Source organism: Patella vulgata, chromosome 1 (genome assembly GCF_932274485.2).
Source record: "Patella vulgata chromosome 1, xgPatVulg1.2, whole genome shotgun sequence".
NCBI classification, from domain to species: Eukaryota; Metazoa; Mollusca; class Gastropoda; family Patellidae; genus Patella; species Patella vulgata.
Window position 1 is genome coordinate 35,826,318 of NC_065879.2, and position 21,169 is coordinate 35,847,486.

Here is a 21,169-nt window from a genome sequence, read left to right on the forward strand (position 1 = left end):
ATCGGTTGATAATTGTGGTCTGTAGCCGTGCCACATGAAATGTGTGGTAAGCTGATATTCCCGAAACCGCTAACCGGAAGTGGTCAAACTTTTGGCTACTCTGAGATATTATTAATATTGTCATATTCTGTAAGTTTCATGGAAATCGGTTGATAATTGTGGTCTGTAGCCGTGCCACATGAAATGTGTGGTAACCTGATATCTCGGAAACCGCTAACCGGAAGTGGCCGAAATTTTGGCCACTTTGAGATATTATTAAAGTAATTATAATCTGCAAGTTTCATTGAAATGGGTTGATAATTGTGGTCTGTAGCCGTGCCACATGAAATGTGTGGTAACCTGATTCTCGGAAACCGCTAACCGGAAGTGGCCGAAATTTTGGCTACTCTAAGATATTATTAATGTTGTCATATTCTGTAAGTTTCGTGGAAATCGGTTTATAATTGTGGTCTGTAGCCTTGCCACATGAAATGTGTAGTAGCCTCATATCTCCGAAACTGCTAACCGGAAGTGGTCGAAAATTTGCCTACTCTGAGATATTATTAATGTAATTATAATCTGCAAGTTTCATGTAAATTAGTTGATAATTGTGGTCTGTAGCCGTGCAACATGAAATGTGTGGCAACCTTATATCTCTGAAACCGCTAACTGGAAGTGGTCGAAATTGGTTGATAATTGTGGTCTGTAGCCGTGCCACATGAAATGTGTGGTAACCTAATATCTCGGAAACCGCTTACCGGAAGTGGCCGAAATTTTGGCTACTATGAGATATTTTTAAAGTAATTATAATCAGCACGTTTCATTGAAATCTGTTTATAATTGTGGTCTGTAGCCGTGCCACATGAAATGTGTGGTAACCTGATATCTCGGAAACCGCTGACCTGAAGTGGCCGAAATTTTGCCTACTCTTAGATATTATGAATGTTGTCATATTCTGTAAGTTTCATGGAAATCGGTTGATAATTGTAGTCTGTAGCCGTGCCACATGAAATGTGTGGTAACCTAATATCTCGGAAACCGCTAACCGGAAGTGGCCGAAATTTTGCCTACTCTGAGATATTATTAAAGTAATTATAATCTGCAAGTTTCATTGAAATTAGTTGATAATTGTGGTCTGTAGCCGTGCCACATGAAATGTGTGGTAACCTGATATCTCGGAAACCGCTAACCGAAAGTGGTCGAAATTTTAGCTACTCTGAGATATTATTAATGTAATTATAATCTGCAAGTTTCATGGAAATCGGTTGATAATTGTGGTCTGTAGCCGTGCCACATGAAATGCGTGGTAACCTGATATCTCCGAAACCGCTAACCGGAAGTGGTCGAAATTATGGCTACTCTGAGATATTATTAATGTAATTATAATCTGCTAGTTTCATCGAAATTGGTTGATAATTGTGGTCTGTAGCCGTGCCACATGAAATGTGTGGTAACCTGATATCTCGGAAACCGCTAACCGGAAGTGGCCGAAATTTTGGCTACTCTGAGATATTATTAATATTGTCATATTTTGTAAGTTTCATTGAAATCGGTTGTAATTGTGGTCTGTAGCCGTGCCACATGAAATGTGTGGTAACCTCCATATCTCGGAAACCGCAAGTGGCCGAAAGTTTTGTAACTCAGAGATGTTATCAATGTTATCATAATCTGTAAGTTTCATTAAAATCGGGTTACAATTGCGGTCTGTAGTCGTAAGGCTATATTGAAATTCTTGCTTACCACATGTGGCAAATAGCCGTTTTTTATTATATATTGTCTGGTACGACATGGTGTATGCATATATATACGGATAGAAGGTCAGATTCCTGTGAACAAACCGACACTGCAAGACTGTGAAAGTTACTTTTATTTAACCGTAAAACTCTGTTGTTACATTGTTGCTAGCTCTAAATACGCAGAAAAAAATTGAGACTGGAAATTAATTGAACGAAATTATTTTCCCTATGCCATTCGTGTTTACTGTCTGAGTCTTGGTAAATTTTAAACGGATTTCTTCGATTATGAACAAACTACTTAACTTTGGTTATTATAAACTTACCTGTGTGTTTGTAATCAACTGCCGTTCGATAAAATCCATTGCACAACTAATTATCACAACGATGAAAACAAGCTCTCTCTTGGAAAATTGAAATATCACAAACTTTTCCCAGAGAAAAATACCAATATGGAAGATGGTTACGTCACTCTGCGGAAGATATCATTTCGTATTAGGGGTGACAGCATAGGAAATTCACAATTACCCCTAAGTACCACTAGAATTTCCAGTCAACAAACTCGGTCGATGGTTGGGCTAAAATTTGGGAATAGTTTGTTTGACTGAAATAAAAAACGCACTAACTCAAATATGATTACATCGTTTTTTGTCTATTTTGATTATTTTCCCCCAAGTTCAAATCTGACAGTTGAAGTCACAACTTTATTGAGATTTTCCTTCCAATAGCAATCCCCTAAACAACGTGTTGACCTCTCTTTGCGAGTAAGGTCGTCATCTAGGGTTAAGGGTCAACGACTGACGTCATCAACTGAAAACAATGGCCGTACTAATGTAAACAACTTGAATTAAGTCTGTGTCCGATGCATAAAACTGATGACAGCATAGTATCTAGTCGCTTCGGAATAAAAACAACCGTGTGGAGGGATTTATAGAGGAGTAGGCTACATGTTGTTATCTTAGTTACTGCCACCACTGCTTAATAAAGTCAAGCTTTACGTTTTTCCTCGTCATATTGAGCGACTGGATTATTCGACTGTATTATTCGACTGAATTATCTGCTTGATTTTTTTTTCGACCGGATTATTTGACTGTTTTTTCGGCTATCCCCGGCCCTAAATACCTTATTATCAGACTACTTTTGCCCCATAAATTGAACTTGAAACTATTTGGCAGGGGAGGGAGGTGCAAGCCCCCGGCTCTTTTACTGCTATGGCTATGGGTATGACTGAACTACTCGGTATTATCTTAGTTCACTGCAATTCCTGCTTATTATTGAACGGCTGTTTTTAACTTCTCATCATATAACTGTCAAAAGCACATTTTGTCAACTTGATCTGGTATCAAGACCCAACTTGATCTGGGACGTGGATTTATCGACAGTGATATTCGTCTAGTTTTATTGACAGAGATATTCGACTTGTTTTATTGACTGTGATATTCGACTGGTTTTATCATGGTATTATAAGGTCCATGGTTTTATCGACTGAGGTATTTGACTTGTTTTATCGACTGAGATATTCGACTTATTTTATCGGACTGGTTTTATCGACTGAATTATTTGACTCGTTTTATTGACTGAGATATTTGACTGGCTTTATCGTCTGGATGAGGCCACAAGAAAATAGTTTTATTGACTGGGATATTTGACTTTTTTCGACAATAAAATCAGTCAAATAATTCAGTTGACAGAACCAGTCGAATAATTCAGTCAACAAAACCAGTCAAATAATCCAGTTGAAAAAAAACAGTCAAATAATCTAGTCAATAAAACCAGTTGAATAATCCTGGCGAAAAAAAGCAGTCGCTTGACTTGATGGTGGAGGACCATACTTTATGAATCACTAATTGGAGTGAACTAAGATAACAATAAGTAGCCTGGAGCCACGGTGGCTAAGTGAGTAAGACACTGGCTCGCTAGCCTGGAGGTTTGTTCCTGGTATTGGCCGAAAAAGTTCCTCAGGATTTTCCGGGTGGTTTCCCCCTGTCAGTGGGGCAGTCGTTTGGATGGGATGAAAAACCAAGGTCCCATGTACACATTGGCATGCATGTAAAAGATCCCCTGTATGGCATATGCCTGACTTTATTAGCTCAGTTGGTGCACAACAGTAGGACGTTAAAGCCCATTTTATTTCATTGAGTAGCCCTTTCATGCTCATAACACGGTTCCACTTTCAGGGAATGTATCTGGTCGAGAGTGTTCTCTAAGTATCGGAAATGAATACAGATTTTTCGAATAGATCTTCAACACTTTATTTCAAGAGCAAATAAATAACAGCAACAAGTAAACAACTTATAACTTCCTATAAATTGGTCCTCCAACTGGTATATAGGTTCCCTCAGCTGGTCTCTCCAACTATAATTCATCTTACATACATTTTTCTTTTTATATAAATTAGTTACTATGTAAGTATTGACATAAACATATAATTATTGAAGGATTAAGTCATTTAAACAATAGTAAAAGAAACTTAACAGACCACCCACTTTAGTTATTTAAATCGACTGACAAATTAATTGCTGTCTGCTTCTAATGACTAACCAAGTGAACCAAGATCAATAAGTAGCCTGGAACAACAGTGGCTAAGTGAGTAAGGCGCTGGTTTGCTAGCCTGGAGGTCGCGGGTTCGTTCTCGGTATTGGCGGAGACAGTTCCTCAGGATTTTATCCAGGTGGTTTCCCCTTGTCCGTAGGGCAGGACGGAGGGTGTGACAAAAACTACAGCTGTCTAGTCTTTCGGGTGGCATGAAAAACCAAGGTCCCATGTACACATTGGCGTGCATGTAAAAGATCCCTTGGCAGTTGGAATTCAATACATAAGAGTAGGCTGTAGCGCTACTGTCGGGGCAAAATTTCCCTTGTAGCACACTGTATGGCATATGCCCATCTTCATTAGCCTTGTCGGTGCACAACAGAAGGATGTTAAACCCCATTTCACTTCATTATGTAGCGGGAGTGATTAAGTGGGTAAGACGCTGGCTCGCTAGTCTGGAGGTTACATGTAGGTGTTCTATCCCTGCATTGCCCGAAAGAGTTCATCCAGATTGTCCGGTGTGATTCCCCTTTGTCAGTGATGCAGGACAGAGGGCCTGACAAGGTTAGCTGTGTAGTCATTCGGATGGGATGACAAAACGAGGTCCTGTGTACACATTGGAATAAACGTAAAAGATTCCTTGACAGGTGGAATTCGATATAAGAGTAGGCTGTAGTGCACACTGTATGGCGTATGCCCGTCTTCATTAGCCCAACAGTAGGACGTTAAACTCCATTTCATTTCATATTATTAAGTAGCCCTTTCATGCTCATAACATGGTTCGACTTTCAGGGAATGTATCGCGTGGAGTGTGTTCTCTAAGTATTGGAAATGACTACAGATTCTTTGAATAGATCTTCAACACTTTATTTCAGGAGCAAATAAATAACAGCAACAAGTAAACAACTTATAACTTATAACTTCCTATAAATCAGTCCTGCAACTAAGTTGGTCTCTCCAACTACTGTATAATGCATCCTACATACACTTGTCTTTTTATATAAATTAGTTACTATGAAAGTGTTGAAATAAGCATATAATTATTGAAGGATTAAGTCTTAAGCCATTTAAAACAATAGTTAAAGAAACTGAACAGATCAAACACTCTAGTTGCCAGCCTGTCATAATTTATATGGAGTGACAAATTAATTGTTGTCTGCTTCTAATGACTAACCAAGCATTAATGAATGTTAAAATATAGATTTGAAATTAAAAATAGAATTAAACAATAATAAAATAACATATGACCTATACATTAGTCATGTGTATCCACCTTAAAATTATTTCAAACAAAAACATGACCCCATGTTTTAATCATTAATACAATCAAAATCCTTATTTTTCCATTATTCAAAATAACATAACCTATAACTATTTTCACGATAACAATTTCTATTCCTGTACAAAGGATTCCTGCTGTAAGGCCTAACATGTCTAAATCTGTGATCTTGAGTCTTGACGGCTGGTGCATTTGGCACTAAAACTTGAAACATCTCGCATGGCTGCAACCTTTATCATGGCAATTGGCAGGATGACACCATTAACACAAGGTTATTAAAAAAAAGATACATCGTTAGTATCCAGAACATTTTGAACACCCGCATCCTTTTTACTGGAGGTCACAGAAACCTGTACTTTTTGGGCACCCTTCTTTGCAAAAAATTCCAGCTGTCGCTGTCTATCCCTTTGTATTTGTACAAAAGAACGATATTTCTTTTCCGGACTGGGTAATTAATTTTCTGAGAAGTCCCTTTTAAAGCCCATTTAAACCCCTGTTTGAGACTCCAAGACACTGATAGTTGATCAAGATTTCTTATTGCTGCTACTGCTGCTGAAGGAAGAATAAAGTTCATATCCATGCCTTCTTCTTCAATATATTATGTACAATTTGACTAGCAGGGAATGTAGCTCTTCGACGTGTGTTCTCTTAGGATCAGAAATGAATACAGATTCTTGGACTGGATCTTCAACACTTTATTTCAGGAGCAAATAGTGCCTACATAACAGCAACAATTAAACAACTTATAACTTCCTATAAATCGGATCCCCAATTACATGTAGTATATAGTTTTCCTAGGTCTTTCCAAGTAATGATTCATCTTACATAAATCTGACATTTTAACGTGGCCTCGTCCAGACGATAAAATCCCACACATATCTCAGTCGATAAAATCAGTCAAATACTTCAGTCGATGAAACCAGTCGGAAAAACAGCCAAACAGCGAACCAAGATAATATTGAGTAGCTCAATGTTCGTTGCCATAGCTGTAGGAGCCGAGATAATTGTACTTAAGTAGATACTAATATTGTCGGCCCCCACCTCGAAAAGAATAGTCCCTATATATGACCATAGAAACGGGGTGTTGGTGGAATGGGAGGGGCCCTGTGCGTGGGAGCAAAAATACTAGTATCTAAAGTACATGTATCACTTAAGACTTGAAACTAGTTGGGAAGCCTCCCGGCCCCTACCCAATGCCCCCGGATCCTTCAGTTATAGCTACGAGCATGATTTGCTAATGAAGACGGGCCTACGCCATACACTGTGCTACGAGGGAAATTTTGCCCGGACAGCGGCACTACGGCTTACTCTTATATCGAATTCCATCTGTCAAGGGATCTTTTACGTCCACGCCAATGTATACACGGGACCTCGGTTTTTCGTCCCATCCGAAAGACTAGACAGCTGTCCTTGTCTGCCTCGAAAAGAATAGAGTCCCTATATATGATATGAACGTAGAAAGGGGATGCGATGGGGCGGGGGGGGGGGGGGTGAGGTATTTGACATTTTCATGTGGCCTCGTCCAGTCGATAAAATCAGTCAGTTAGTTCAGTCGAATAATCCAGTCGAATAAACAAGTCGCATAATTCAGTCGAAAAGTTCAGTCGAATAATTCAGTCGAATAGTCCAGTCGAATAATTCAGTCGAATAAACAAGTCGCTCAATATTAAGCAGCGGTGGCAGCGGGCTAAGATAATATAGTAGCAAATCATGCTCGTAGCCATATTTGAAGGAGCCGGGGGCATAGGGTAGGGACCGGGGGGCTTCCCAACTAGTTTCAAGAAATGAAATGGGGTTTTAACGTCCTACTGTTCTGCTTGGAACTGGGCTAATGAAGACGGGCATACGCCATACACTGTGCGATGAGGGAAATTTTGCCCGGACAGCGGCACTACGGCATACTCTTATATCGAATTCCATCTGTCAAGGGATCTTTTACGTCCACACCAATGTATACACGGGACCTCGGTTTTTCGTCCCATCCGAAAGACTAGACAGCTGTCCTTGTCCGCCTCGAAAAGAGTCCCTATATATGATATGAACGAAGAAAGGGGATGGGGTGGAGCGGGGGGGGGGGTGAGGTATTTGACATTTTCATGTGGCCTCATCCAGTCGATAAAATCAGCCAGTTAGTTCAGTCGAATAATCCAGTCGAATAAACCAGTCGAATACTTCAGTCGAATAGTTCAGTCGAATAATCCAGTCGAATAATTCAGTCGAATAAACAAGTCGCTCAATATTAAGCAGCGGTGGCAGCGGGCTAAGATAATTAGTAGCAAATCATGCTCGTAGCCATAGCTGAAGGAGCCGGGGGCATGGGGTAGGGGCCGGGGGGCTTCCCAACTAGTTTCAAGAAATTAAAAGAAATGAAATGGGGTTTTAACGTCCTACTGTTCTGCTTGGAACTGGGCTAATGAAGACGGGCATACGCCATACACTGTGCGATGAGGGAAATTTTGCCCGGACAGCGGCACTACCGCAAACTCTTATATCGAATTCCATCTGTCAAGAAATCTTTTACGTCCACGCCAATGTATACACGGGACCTCGGTTTTTCGTCCCATCCGAAAGACTAGACGGCTGTCCTTGTCCGCCTCGAAAAGAATAGAGTCCCTACATATGATATGAACGAAGAAAGGGGATGGGGTGGGGCGGGGGGGGGGGGGGTGAAGTATTTGACATTTTCATGTGGCCTCGTCTAGTCGATAAAATCAGTCAGTTAGTTCAGTCGAATAATCCAGTCGAATAAACCAGTCGAATAATTCAGTCGAAAAGTTCAGTCGAATACTTCAGTCGAATAGTTCAGTCGAATAATTCAGTCGAATAATCCAGTCGAATAAACAAGTCGCTCAATATTAAGCAGCGGTGGCAGCGGGCTAACATAATATAGTAGCAAATCATGCTCGTAGACATAGCTGAAGGAGCCGGGGCATGGGGTAGGGACCGGGGGGCTTCCCAACTAGTTTCAAGAAATGAAAAGAAATGAAATGGGGTTTTAACGTCCTACTGTTCTGCTTGGAACTGGGCTAATGAAGACGGGCATACGCCATACACTGTGCGATGAGGGAAATTTTGCCCGGACAGCGGCACTACGGAATACTCTTATATCGAATTCCATCTGTCAAGTGATCTTTTACGTCCACGCCAATGTATACACGGGACCTCGGTTTTTCGTCCCCTCCGAAAGACTAGACAGCTGTCCTTGTCCGCCTCGAAAAGAATAGAGTCCCTATATATGATATGAACGAAGAAAGGGGATGGGGTGGGGCGGGGGGGGGGGGGGATTTGACATTTTCATGTGGCCTCGTCCAGTCGATAAAATCAGTCAGTTAGTTCAGTCAAATAATCCAGTCGAATAAACCAGTCGAATAATTCAGTCGAAAAGTTCAGTCGAATAAACAAGTCGCTCAATATTAAGCAGCGGTGGCAGCGGGCTAAGATAATTAGTAGCAAATCATGCTCGTAGCCATAGCTGAAGGAGCCGAGGGCATGGGGTAGGAACCGGGGGGCTTCCCAACTAGTTTCAAGAAATGAAAAGAAATGAAATGGGGTTTTACCGTCCTACTGTTCTGCTTGGAACTGGGCTAATGAAGACGGGCATACGCCATACACTGTGCTATGAGGGAAATTTTGCCCTGACAGCGGCACTACGGCCTACTCTTATATCGAATTCCATCTGTCAAGGGATCTTTTACGTCCACGCGAATGTGTACACGGGGCCTCGGTTTTTCGTCCCATCCGAACGACTAGACAGCTGTCCTTGTCCGCCTCGAAAAGAATAGAATCACTATATATGATATGAACGAAAAAAGGGGATGGGGTGGGGCGGGGGGGGGGGGGAGGTATTTGACATTTTCATGTGGCCTCGTCCAGTCGATAAAATCAGTTAGTTAGTTCAGTCGAATAATCCAGTCGAATAATTCAGTCGAAAAGTTCAGTCGAATACTTCAGTCACGTGTATACATTGGCGTGGACGTAAAAGATCCTTTGACAGATGGAATTCGATATAAGAGTATGCCGTATTGCCGCTGTCCGGGCAAAATTTCCATCATAGCACAGTGTATGGCGTATGTCCGTCTTCATTAGCCCAGTTCCAAGCAGAACAGTAGGACGTTAAAACCCCATTTCATTTCTTTTCATTTCTTGAAACTAGTTGTGAAGCCCCCCGGCCCCTACCCCATGCCCCGACTCCTTCAGCTATGTCTACGAGCATGATTTGCTACTATATTATCTTAGCCCGCTGCCACCGCTGCTTAATATTGAGCGACTTGTTTATTCGACTGAATTATTCGACTGGATTATTCGACTGAACTATTCGACTGAACTTTTCGACTGAATTATTCGACTGGTTTATTCGACTGGATTATTCGACTGAACTAACTGACTGATTTTATCGACTGGACGAGGCCACATGAAAATGTCAAATACCTCATCCCCGCCCCACCCCATCCCCTTTCTTCGTTCATATCATATATAGGGACTCTATTCTTTTCGAGGCGGACAAGGACAGCGGTCTAGTCTTTCGGGTGGGACGGGTGGGACGAAAAACCGAGGTCCCGTGTATACATTGGCGTGGACGTAAAAGATCCCTTGACAGATGGAATTCGATATAAGAGTATGCCTTAGTGCCGCTGTCCGGGCAAAATTTCCCTCATCGCACAGTGTATGGCGTATGCCCGTCTTCATTAGCCCAGTTCCAAGTAGAACAGTAGGACGTTAAAACCCCATTTCATTTCTATTCATTTCTTGAAACTAGTTGGGAAGTCCCCCGGTCCCTACCCCATGCCCCCGGCGCCTTCAGCTATGGCACGAGCATGATTTGCTACTATATTATCTTAGCCCGCTGCCACCGATGCTTAATATTGAGCGACTTGTTTATTCGACTGAATTATTCGACTGAAGTATTCGACTGAACTTTTCGACTGAATTATTCGACTGAACTTTTCGACTGAATTATTCGACTGGTTTATTCGACTGAACTAACTGACTGATTTTATCGACTGGACGAGGCCACATGAAAATGTCAAATACCACATCCCGACACGCCCCCCCCCCCCGCCCCACCACATCCCCTTTCTTCTTTCATATCATATATAGGGACTCTATTCTTTCCGAGGAGGACAAGGACAGCTGTCTAGTCTTTCGGATGGGACGAAAAACCGAGGTCACGTGTTTACATTGGCGTGGACGTAAAAGATCCCTTGACAGATGGAATTCGATATAAGAGTATGCCGTAGTACCGCTGTCCGGGCAAAATTTCCCTCATCGCACAGTGTATGGCGTATGCCCGTCTTCATTAGCCCAGTTCCAAGCAGAACAGTATGACGTTAAAACCCCATTTCATTTCTTTTCATTTCCTGAAACTAGTTGGGAAGCCCCCCGGCCCCTACCCCATGCCCCGACTCCTTCAGCTATGTCTACGAGCATGATTTGCTACTATATTATCTTAGCCCGCTGCCACCGCTGCTTAATACTGAACTTTTCGACTGAAGTATTCGACTGAAGTATTCGACTGGTTTATTCGACTGGATTATTCGACTGAACTAACTGGCTGATTTTATCGACTGGATGAGGCCACATGAAAATGTCAAATACCTCACCCCCCCACCCCTCCACCCCATCCCCTTTCTTCGTTCATATCATATATAGGGACTCTATTCTTTTCGAGGTGGACAAGGACAGCTGTCTAGTCTTTCGGATGGGACGAAAAACCGAGGTCCCGTGTATACATTGGCGTGGACGTAAAAGATCCCTTGACAGATGGAATTCGATATAAGAGTATGCCGTAGTGCCGCTGTCCGGGCAAAATTTCCCTCATCGCACAGTGTATGGCGTATGCCCGTCTTCATTAGCCCAGTTCCAAGCAGAACAGTAGGACGTTAAAACCCCATTTCATTTCTTGAAACTAGTTGGGAAGCCCCCCGGTCCCTACCCTATGCCCCCGGCTCCTTCAAATATGGCTACGAGCATGATTTGCTACTATATTATCTTAGCCCGCTGCCACCGCTGCTGATTATTGAGCGACTTGTTTATTCGACTGAATTATTCGACTGGATTATTCGACTGAATTATTCGACTGAAGTATTCGACTGAATTATTCGACTGGTTTATTCGACTGGATTATTCGACTGAACTAACTGACTGATTTTATCGACTGGACGATACCACATGCAAATGTCAAATACCTCACCCCCCCCCCCCCCCGGCCCCATCGCATCCCCTTTCTACGTTCATATCATATATAGGGACTCTATTCTTTTCGAGGCGGACAAGGACAGCTGTCTAGTCGTTCGGATGGGATGAAAAACCGAGGTCCCGTGTACACATTCGCGTGGACGTGTATGGCGTATGCCCGTCTTCATTAGCCCAGTTCCAAGCAGAACAGTAGGACATTAAAACCCCATTTCATTTCTTTTCATTTCTTGAAACTAGTTGGGAAGCCCCCAGGTCCCTACCCCATGCCCCCGGCTCCTTCAGCTATGGCTACGAGCATGATTTGCTACTAATTATCTTAGCCCGCTGCCACCGCTGCTTAATATTGAGCGACTTGTTTATTCGACTGAATTATTCGACTGAACTGTTCGACTGAAGTATTCAACTGAACTTTTCGACTGAATTATTCGACTGGTTTATTCGACTGGATTATTCGACTGAACTAACTGACTGATTTTATCGACTGGACGAGGCCACATGAAAATGTCAAATACCTCAACCCCGCCCCACCCCATCCCCTTTCTTCGTTCATATCATATATATGGACTCTATTCTTTTCGAGGCGGACAAGGACAGCTGTCTAGTCTTTCGGATGGGACGAAAAACCGAGGTCCCGTGTATACATTGGCGTGGACGTAAAAGATCCCTTGACAGATGGAATTCGATATAAGAGTATGCCGTAGTGCCGCTGTCCGGGCAAAATTTCCCTCATCGCACAGTGTATGGCGTATGCCCGTCTTCATTAGCCCAGTTCCAAGCAGAACAGTATAGGACGTTAAAACCCCATTTCATTTCTTTTCATTTCTTGAAATTAGTTGGGAAGCCCCCCGGTCCCTACCCCATGCCCCGGCTCCTTCAGCTACGAGCATGATTTGCTACTATATTATCTTAGCCCACTGCCACCGCTGCTTAATATTGAGCGACTTGTTTATTCGACTGAAGTATTCGACTGAAGTATTCGACTGAACTTTTCGACTGAATTATTCGACTGGTTTATTCGACTGAACCAACTGACTGATTTTATCGACTGGACGAGGCCACATGAAAATGTCAAATACCTCATCCCGACACGCCCCCACCCCCATCGCATCCCCTTTCCATGGCGTGGACGTAAAAGATCCCTTGACAGATGGAATTCGATATAAGAGTATGCCGTAGTGCCGCTGTCCGGGCAAAATTTCCCTCATCGCACAGTGTATGGCGTATGCCCGTCTTCATTAGCCCAGTTCCAAGCAGAACAGTATAGGACGTTAAAACCCCATTTCATTTCTTTTCATTTCTTGAAATTAGTTGGGAAGCCCCCCGGTCCCTACCCCATGCCCCGGCTCCTTCAGCTATGGTAGGGTGGCCCATGTACTCACAGAAATACAGTCCACCGCTGATAGTTCGAGACTACCACTGAAGCGTGCACATTCGCCGTGCCGAGACCAACTTTCTGACAGTATGATACTATAAATAGCCATGGCACGTGCAATTCTCTACAAATCTATCAACTATTACAGCCGTAAAAAATTTATTGTTGACGATTTTGAATAGCAGTAAAATTAAGCTTCTTGGTTATTACAGCAGATTTAGAAATTACGTTCGTTTCATTTTTTAAATCGCTTTATCATTAACTGTACCGTTAAGAGCGGCATCTTTTGGTTTAGTACAAATAATATCTCTGAAACACTCAGGTTAGGCAAGAACATGATACTAGCAGTAGTTTCATTTTACTTTTACAAGCTTCTTAAAACGATTGTTGAGCTACCTAACGTGCTTATTTCTAAATTCAATTTCTTGTTCTATCTTTCTGTTATGTTTCGTAAAAAAGTAGTATTGATTATCCCGACCTGTCAATCAGACGTAGAATGGTCGATAGACTGGTTAAGCGAGACTAATTTCAAAACAAGGGCACGTAACCTATTTTTTACTCAAAAGTGTCTGGATGTTATGGACGACTCTTGGAACCAGTTTTCAGTCTATTATTTATACGTGATTAATGGCCATAGCTTATTAAGTACAACATGATCGTTTATTTAGTGACTATAATTGTGTGGAACTGATTTGAGGCTTGGCATATATATAAGTATTGTGGCGTAATTGTCGAGATATATGGAGATATTTACTTATGGTGGGTCACCCTAGCTATGGCTACGAGCATGATTTGCTACTATATTATCTTAGCCCACTGCCTCCGCTGCTTAATATTGAGCGACTTGTTTATTCGACTGAAGTATTCGACTGAATTATTCGACTGGTTTATTCGACTGAACCAACTGACTGATTTTATCGACTGGACGAGGCCACATGAAAATGTCAAATACCTCATCCCGACACGCCCCCTCCCCCATCGCATCCCCTTTCCATGGCGTGGACGTAAAAGATCCCTTGACAGATGGAATTCGATATAAGAGTATGCCGTAGTGCCGCTGTCCGGGCAAAATTTCCCTCATCCCACAGTGTATGGCGAATGCCCGTCTTCATTAGCCCAGTTCCAAGCAGAACAGTAGGACGTTAAAACCCCATTTCATTTCTTTTCATTTCTTGAAACTAGTTGGGAAGCCCCCCGGTCCCTACCCCATGCCCCCGGCTCCTTCAGCTATAGCTACGAGCATGATTTGCTACTAATTATCTTAGCCCGCTGCCACCGCTGCTTAATATTGAGCGACTTGTTTATTCGACTGAACTATTCGACTGAAGTATTCGACTGAACTTTTCGACTGAAGTATTCGACTGGTTTATTCGACTGAATTATTCGACTGAACTAACTGACTGATTTTATCGACTGGACGAGGCCACATGAAAATGTCAAATACCACATCCCGACACGCCCCACCCCCATCCCCCCGCCGCCCCACGCCATCCCCTTTCTTCGTTCATATCATATATAGGGACTCTATTCTTTTCGAGGCGGACAAGGACAGCTGTCTAGTCTTTCGGATGGGACGAAAAACCGAGGTCCCGTGTATACATTGGCGTGGACGTAAAAGATCCCTTGACAGATGGAATTCGATATAAGAGTATGCCGTAGTGCCGCTGTCCGGGCAAAATTTCCCTCATCGCACAGTGTATGGCGTATGCCGGTCTTCATTAGCCCAGTTCCAAGCAGAACAGTAGGACGTTAAAACCCCATTTCATTTCTTTTCATTTCTTGAAACTAGTTGGGAAGCCCCCCGGTCCCTACCCCATGCCCCCGGCTCCTTCAGCTATGGCTACGAGCATGATTTGCTACTAATTATCTTAGCCCGCTGCCACCGCTGCTTAATATTGAGCGACTTGTTTATTCGACTGAATTATTCGACTGAAGTATTCGACTGAACTTTTCGACTGAATTATTCGACTGGTTTATTCGACTGGATTATTCGACTGAACTAACTGACTGATTTTATCGACTGGACGAGACCACATGAAAATGTCAAATACCTCACCCCCCCCGCCCCACCCCATCCCCTTTCTTCGTTCATATCATATATATGGACTCTATTCTTTTCGAGGCGGACAAGGACAGCTGTCTAGTCTTTCGGATGGGACGAGCATGAACTAACTGACTGATGTTATCGACTGAACTAACTGACTGATTTTATCGACTGGACGAGGCCACATGATAATGTCAAATACCTCATCCCCATATGCCCCCCTAACCCAACATATCATATATAGGGACTCTATATTCTTTTGGAGGTGGACAAGGACAGATGTCTAGTCGTTCGGAAGGGACGAAAAACCGAGGTCCCGTGTACACATTGGCGTGCACTTAAAAGATGGGGGCATATGGGGATGAGGGAAAAAGTAAAGCATGACTTTATTAAGCCGCCGTGGCAATAACACCTTAAAGTTTTAATTTGAACAATCAAATTTGAACATGAGGGGACGTAAAAAATAAACAAAAACAATGATAAAAGATATTGGAATTAGTGCGTTTTTTCTTTAACTTATACTGATTACAAACGATTCCAAAATTTTAATAAGCCATCGACCGGTTTATTCGAATGACTATTTGATTTGGACCTAGGGTCGACTCGAAATTCAAGTATAATTACGACAAGAATCCATGACCACTCGGACCAAAGACCATTCGGTTCAAGACCAGTCGGACCAACTGATAGACCACTCAGCCCAAACAAATAGACTCCTCGGACCATACAAAAAGACTATTCGGACCCAACAGAAAGACGACTCGGACCAATAATAAAGTGTTGTTTTAATAAATTGATAATTGCGTTTGTTTTAATATGATTACTCGAACCAATAATAAAGTGTTATTTTAATAAATTGATAATTGTGTTTATTTTAATATGACAACTCGAACCAATAATAAAGTGTTATTTGAATAAATTACTAATTGTGTGTGTTTTAATATGACTACTCGAACTAATAATAACGTGTTGTTTGAATAAATTGATAATTGTATCCCAAATCGCAAAATATCGAGAACCACACTTCTAGTCACGTTTAAAAAGGGGCATATAAACGTCCGGTCTTCGTATTATTATGTGCTGTATATATTAACGCATCAAGGGCGGATAACTTGAAAACGTGTCTCCCCCCATATATATAAATCCAGGGGTTAGTCGAGTAGAACGGAATGAAACCACTGGGGATACCGCGAATGTGGAAAAAGTAAAATTAGGCTATCAGATAAGAACAGTATACCCGTATATGTAGAAACTGTCAAAAGTCTGGACATACCAAGTCTCATTGCAAGAGTAAATAAGAAAAATTAGATTGATATTTTTTTTGGCACCATTATTAATCAATTTTAAAACTAATCGTTGATTTATTTTCCGTACACAAAATTGATAAACAACTCTAAATATAAGAATTCCGTATAAGAATTATTTGCTTCTTTGTATTGTGATTTAATAATAAATAAATAGCATATTGTCTAGCCTTATAATATAATTTAATTGGTCCGACTGGTCTTGTTTTGGTCCGACTGGTCTTAGTCCGAGTAGTCTTTTGTCCGAGTGGTCTGGATACCTACGACAATTGGCTTTGAGTTTGAGCGTTCGCACACATAACTACCCGCATTCCTGTATTTAGTTACCGTCTTTTACATTCTAGTAAAATCTCTGCAAATTTCATAGCTTTACTTTTTGAAATATTTTGTTCTAATTATTTGATTAGCGACTCGGATGGAATAATTTACTTTTGAACACGCATGCCGCACAAACACAACTATACATTCGTTTTACGGGCTTTATCACACTTCGGTCAAAACTGTCGAATCGAGAATTAATGTTCCGCTTCTTACGGGGTCATACGGGCTTAGTAGCATTATATACCCACCCGGGCACCCAATAGACACGCTGAGGTCTGCCGCAACACACTTAAAGATGTTACTGAAGCGGTTATTATTCGATCGAAAGAATGCGTATAAAATTAAAAATACACTCAGAGAATTCGGAGGTAAGCTTCATGATCCTAATCCTTGTTAAATTATTTATAACATAAAGAAGATAGGATATTTATAGTTTATATATGACTTTATTTTTACGAGTATCCGTGCAATCAGTGATATTTTAATTGTGAAGAAAATTTGATAGACTGGCGATCAATGGTTTCCATATAAATCTCCTATGTAATTGCCTTCAATTGATATTTTTCGTCGCCCAAACCCATATACGATCAAAAGGATCGCGCTGTCAAACTATCTTTCAATGTTAACCAACCCCCGCAACAGGTATATTGGATTCGACCAATACGTCACGAAGACATTGTTGACATCGACTCTGTCGAAATTACAAGTAAATTTTCAAATTTTTCAAGAGAGAACTTGTTTTCATCGTTGTGATAATTAGTTGTGCAATGGATTTTATCGAACGGGAGTTGATTACAAAAACACAGGTAAGTTTATAATAACCAAAGTTAAGTAGTTTGTTCATAATCGAAGAAATCCGTTTAAAATTTACGATGGTTCACACAGTAGTATCCTTATGCATTCGCCATTTCTAACATGGTGTTTACAAAACGTTTCAGTTATTATACATCCAGCAACAACTCATTTTTCTAAAACTGAAATATAACCAAAAAGACGCGCATTGACTGTTTCAAAATTATTAAAAATATGAAAACGCGACACGATGCGTAAATTGTGCGTCTTACTTTCGAGAACAATAGCTATAAAACAGAAATTTTCAGATTGATACATAATACGACACAACCAACCATAAGTGGTAATTCAAACACAAAGGATATATTTAAACTTACATTTCTCTAACATTTCACTATAAGATCCGTATTGTAGAACTTCCAACTTATTATGTAGTCATTGCCATGCCGGTTGTTTTTAATAACAGAATTTTCCAGTCATATAACAGATCAAAGAATTTTTCGAGACGCATTGTCACGCATCGACTTCTATTTTTGGATTATCTGGCGCCACAAATAGCCCAATCATATCAAAAAGCATGCAGTTCCACCTTGAAATGGGTTCAATTGATTTACGGTTTATTCTATAATTTAGAACACAGTTTAGAGCACAATGTGTGCCGCCGAACCGATTTGAAAATGCTTAAGGCTTTTTTTTTTGCGCATGTCGTGTGCTCCTCTGTTTTTGATGTGTGATTTTTATATTTGTGATAATTATTTCAAACAAAATAGGATTATCATAAAGGATATTTAACATCTACAATATGAGTACGGAACAAATGTTAAATTCAATCGTTAATTGTACGTACGTAAAAAAACGAAGAAAGCCGACTGCGGAAATTAAGAATTCGTTTTCCAGAGCAAAATTTGAAACTTTGATGTGACCAAGAAACATAACTCTTTTTAATGAAAAAAATCTACCGCTGTAACGCTACTTGGGCGATTAACTTTTCCATATAATTAGAAAGTCCCATTCAAATGGCCAAATCACACAAATATCCAACTTAGCAATAGTTTAATTGCTAATGAATGATGATTTTAACGGTAAGTCTTATCATATTTGTTAAAATAAGCCCCAAATATAGCTCGTTTATTGGATTTTTGTTATTTGCACGAACCACCCTACATGTATGTAACGATTCATGTTTGTTTATATTAATGCAAGAATTATGGGATTTATTGCGGGAAGGGGCGCAACTCTTACTTGACTTGGTCAAAGTAATGGTCAACCAAATTAAAAACCAAAATCCCGGTTATGCATGGGCAATGGACTTTACGTCAAATATTGACAACGTTCCCAGACCCTCCGTACGTTGAAGACTAGGAGGTTTTTGGGGTGACCGAGACTATTTGTCAAGGATTATTCTAGGTGCATACCAACTTTTAAGGGGCCACGGTTTTTCGCTCCATCCGATCAACTAGACAATGCCTTTGCCAGGCCCGCCAGTCTGCACCCACTAGCAATGTGAAACCACACTTGACAATTCCAGGGAACTTTCTCGACCAAAACCTGGATCGAACCGGTTCACCGAGTCACCACGGCTCCCTCCAAAATTAAAGGGATGTTATTGTCTAACAAATGATAAATATTAGCCGATCAGAATGAATGAAATTTCAGATTTATACATCAGCTCGGAATAACTCAAAACCGAGAGTTTCCAGTGTTTGTCTCCATATCGCTAGTACAAAATAGTCTTGTAAACCCTGTGAGAAAACAAATTTCTAATAACAATTTCGTGATCACATTTAGACCACTCGTCGACCTGTGAACGTATGGCTGAAAGCGAAGTTATAATGTTTGATTGCAGACAACAAAACATACTAGAAATAAATGCATTCATGAATATTTGGGACATAAAATTACTACCAACCTGGAAATTTAAATATGTAATATCCATCATCATATGCTGTGTTACAGTCGTTATACAGCTGAGTACACGATGACAAAGCTGGAAGTTAAATTACAATATATATTAACGACAATCAGATAAGAATTGCGGCCACAAAATACTAACAAAAAAGTGGGTGTGGAGCTTAGGAAATGAGCAATCATGTTATTGAAATACATGTACAATTGATCATAGATTCTTAAAAATGCGGACCGGGCACTATGGTGGCTTACTGGTATGTCGTGTTAAGGCGACAACTCGACATCACATTTTAACTCGACTATGACAACCCGACATCACGACATTTTAACCCGACAATACGACATTTTCGCCCGACACCACGACATTAAAAATGTCGTAATGTCGCCTAGAAATGTCGTATTGTCGGATTAAAATGTTGTGATGTCGTGATTTCGGGTTATCGGCCCTACTTCTCTCAATAGTATGATTATGTACACTGATCCTGGTGATGGGCAAGAAAGTTCCCCGGGATTTTGCAGCGCGGTTTCTCTATATCGGTAGTGCAGAACAAAGGGCCTGCCAAAGAACAGTGTCTAGTTGTGTACATGGAACAAAACAAAACAAGCTCCTGTGTACACTTTGGCGTGCACATAAAAGAATCCTTCACAGTTGAAATTCGATGAAAAAATGCCACGGTCGGTTGAAAATTGTCGTCATATCTTTAATAGTCCGATTGGTGCAGAAAAGTAAAATGAAATGAAATGGGGTTTAACGTCCTACTGTTCTGCTCGGGGAGCCACGGCGGCTAAGGGAGTAAGACGCTGGCTCACTAGCCTGGAGGTCGTGGGTTACGTTTCCATGGTTGATCGAGTAAGTTCGAGATTTTCCGTCATGGTTTCCCCTTATCAGGGGTTCAGGAAGGAGGGCCTGACAAGGACAGCTGTCTAGTCGTTCGGATGGGATGTTAAGCCGATGTCCCGTGTATACATAAAAGATTCCTTGGCAGTTGGAATTCGATATAAGAGTAGGCTGTAGCGCCGGTGTCCGGGCAAAATGTCCCTCATAGCACATTGTATGGCGTAATCACGTCTCCTTTAGCCCAATCGGAGCAAAACAGTAGGACGTTAAACTCCATTTCATTTCATTTCGTTCTGCTTCGACTGGGCTAATGAAGACGGACACACAGGGTACTATGATGGAGGTCTTTTACATGCACGCCAGTATGTAAATGCCCCCCCCCCTCCCGTTCTGCACCACTGTCAAAGAGGAATCGCTCCGGAAATGGGGTTTAATGTCCTACTTTTCTGGAAGCCACGGTAACTCAGTGAGTAAGAGGTTGGCTCCCTGCGTTGACCGAGAAAACTCTTCGGGAATTGTTGGTATGATTCCTCTTTACAGTGGTACAATAACGTATAGTCTTTTTGGATGGTTCCGTGTACGGGTTGACGGGTTCTCGGGTTGTTGCCTTATGAAGGGTAACACTACGACATGACACCAATCAGCCACCATATGACACCGACCCTGGGGGATAGGCATAAACCAAAATCCTGCTCCCTCTCCGGAATCTAACTCTGATTCCCCATTACCCGTCAACACCTTGGTAGGTAGGTCACAGATCCTAGCCAATTAATGGGACACACATTTTATGCTAAAGCCGTCGGGTGGGTGTCCGGAAAGGCTCGGCAATCAGCAGCACAGTTATTCGGATTTCACCTTTCTGCCCCTCTGCC

At 41.5% G+C, this 21,169-nt stretch overlaps 1 long non-coding RNA gene across 1 annotated transcript in view; it reads right to left on the minus strand.

Annotated features, from left to right (window-relative positions):
* The window catches only part of LOC126828518 (uncharacterized), a 112,848-nt gene extending 93,307 nt beyond the window's left edge, over positions 1-19,541 (minus strand). The window contains exon 1 of the long non-coding RNA XR_008787472.1: positions 19,461-19,541. This is a non-coding gene — a long non-coding RNA (uncharacterized LOC126828518). The remainder of the gene's footprint in view (positions 1-19,460) is intronic.
* Between the last annotated feature and the right edge of the window lie 1,628 nt (positions 19,542-21,169).